Source organism: Perkinsus marinus (assembly GCF_000006405.1).
Source record: "Perkinsus marinus ATCC 50983 genomic scaffold scf_1104296956732, whole genome shotgun sequence".
Taxonomy (NCBI): domain Eukaryota; phylum Perkinsozoa; order Perkinsida; family Perkinsidae; genus Perkinsus; species Perkinsus marinus.
In genome coordinates, this window is record NW_003207398.1 from 2,501 (window position 1) to 5,172 (window position 2,672).

Consider the following 2,672-nt stretch of genomic DNA (forward strand, 5'->3'; position numbering starts at 1 on the left):
TTTTCTCCAATGCAAGAAGAACGGGAATGAACTGAGTGCGAAGCCTGCGTAGCGATTGATCGGCACTTAGCCATCTGGTAGACGCGCACTTTAATATTTTCCTGAAAATGAAAGGCTGCTTCAAAGTTTGCTTACAAACGGTTAATAGCCATCACATTATGTGATTAACGTACCTATAGCGCTCCCCGGTTTCCGAACAAACTTCCGATAATACTGAAGATTTTTTGTTTGACTTATGAAACACCTTGTATAGCTCTCGTAACTGCTCTAGTAAGTTACTTACAATGTTGTGGTTCTCAGCGACGCTTCGCGCGGTAAGTGCCAGGCGGTGGGCACTGAGAATAACTTGTGGAAGAGTCGGGAAGCTGATGAACCGATCTCACCTGCAGTGTTGAAATGCACATTTGGGGTTTATGTTCCGGAGCACATAGCCATAAGCTCCGTCATCTGGGCTACTGATCGCACTCGCTCCATCACCTGATATGGACTTTTTAGCGCAGCATTGCGACCATTGATTAACACACGACGACGACAACCTCCCGTGAAATCATCGTTTGATGTTATTCATCAGTCGGTCATCCTCGGTTACACCGCTGAGCAGCCCAGCCTAAGCTTACCACTAAAAGCTCGCATATGTTCGGGGCGCAGTCCGAACGCCTCGACGGTCTCCTTCACAACACTGCCCACTTCTGCCCCTTTGGTAGACGAGATTACTCGCGCGTCAAGCAAGGCCTCAGTCGGTTCGTATCCTCCCTTCGCCGCTTTGCTCATGTATCTGATCTAGTGTTTAACCCGTAGTATCAAACGAACATCGTCACTGTAGCCTACATTATTTAGGTATACTACAGTAGGCTGCTATGGCTTTACCTTATGAAAATAGCCAAGTGGCTGGTTTCCACAAATGAACTCTCGTCCACTATAATCGAATAAGCTTCATACCGGGAGACTCCATCTTGGATAGATGCACGGGTTCTCTCGTGCAAGATGTGATCTATTGAGTCGATGAACTCGCAAATACTTGGGTGTGAAGTGTAGCGAGCATTCGCATCGCGGGTTTGGCACCAGTGGCGGAGCACAGGATCTCGCTCGCACTGGAGTGCGAGTATGTCGCCAAAGTGCTCTGTGTGAGGCACCTGAATGAAAGTTGCGAACCAAAGCCCGGCAAGGTCGTGACACGAGTCGTGTCACACGACCGTCGTGTACCATCATTCGTGTGTATTTAGAACTCACTTCATTAACTATAGCCCAGAGTACGGTCTTCATTAGAAGCTGCAACCCCTCCTTGTCGCCAGAGAGGTTCTTCTTCAGCTGCTGAACCTTGGCCTCCTCCAAAGAGGTACAAATAGGCTTATGCGATCCACTACTATATATTTTATGGCTCGATAATTTTTCATGGGCCAAAGCTTTGGCACGCACATTATTCTTAGCATCGACGGGGCAGTTGGAGAAAAACTCCCTTCGATCCCCGAGGGCTCGTAAATGGGAAGGAACATTGGCACAAAAACGACACAAATAAGATGCCCCTTCGCCCGGCCTATTCGCAAGCACAAGCCACTCGAAGCGTTCGCGAATGGTCACCCTCTTCGGACGCTTAGCCACAGGAGTCACTGGAGAGTCATCCTCATTGCTTTCGAAGGTACTAGCAACAGATCTCTCGCTGACTGTGGCAATGTGACCATAAGGCTCAGATGATGGTGCTGCCTTGCTGCTGCTACTCTCCGAACATCCTTTTGCCTTTCCCATCATGCGCTCAAAAGCATTGATAATGGACATGTTGCGGGAAATTAAAATCTACAATACAAGTTAATCGCAAAGACTCACAAGTCCCGGACTTGAAGTCCGTGCGTGTAGATGAACAAGGCGCGCGAGATATTTTTACGGCGCGCGGTAGTGAACTGACTTTTGACTCGATATGTGTTGGTCGCACTGTTCCCAGCGGGCCACTGGGACTGACCCTCCCAAGGGAACATTCCTTCTCGGGGTGCCAGAAGTAGGGAACATTTTTCAAAATTGCTGGCTGAGGCCCTGCTGCCTTACACGGAGAAGGTCGCGAGTTCAATCCTCGCTCCTGGTATAGCTTACTCCTACGCATATGACATGCCGGATCTGAACAGTCAATATATGACTCACTTGCTGGATTGAGCTTGGTTCAGCGGTTCCGTCGCCGGGATGGTCTAGTGGTTATGACGTCTGCCTTACACGCAGAAGATCGCGAGTTCAATCCTCGCTCCTGGTATAGCTTACTCCTACGCATATGACATGCCGGATCTGAACAGTCAATATATGACTCACTTGCTGGATTGAGCTTGGTTCAACGGTTCCGTCGCCGGGATGATCTAGTGGTTATGACGTCTGCCTTACACGCAGAAGATCGCGAGTTCAATCCTCGCTCCTGGTATAGCTTACTCCTACGCATATGACATGCCGGATCTGAACAGTCAATATATGACTCACTTGCTGGATTGAGCTTGGTTCAGCGGTTCCGTCGCCGGGATGGTCTAGTGGTTATGACGTCTGCCTTACACGCAGAAGATCGCGAGTTCAATCCTCGCTCCTGGTATAGCTTACTCCTACCTATATGACATGCCGGATCTGAACAGTCAATATATGACTCACTTGCTGGATTGAGCTTGGTTCAGCGGTTCCGTTGCCGGGATGGTCTAGTGGTTATG

The 2,672-nt window shown here is 49.2% G+C and overlaps 3 non-coding genes across 3 annotated transcripts; all 3 read left to right on the forward strand.

Moving 5' to 3' along the window:
* Positions 1-2,163: 2,163 nt before the first annotated feature.
* Pmar_PMAR000474 lies at positions 2,164-2,236 on the forward strand. Its single transcript has one exon. It is a non-coding gene; the product is annotated as a tRNA-Val (tRNA).
* Positions 2,237-2,325: 89 nt separating this feature from the next.
* Positions 2,326-2,398, forward strand: Pmar_PMAR000475. The gene has a single exon. It is a non-coding gene; the product is annotated as a tRNA-Val (tRNA).
* An 89-nt stretch (positions 2,399-2,487) lies between these two features.
* On the forward strand, positions 2,488-2,560 carry Pmar_PMAR000476. Its single transcript has one exon. It is a non-coding gene; the product is annotated as a tRNA-Val (tRNA).
* Positions 2,561-2,672: the final 112 nt, after the last annotated feature.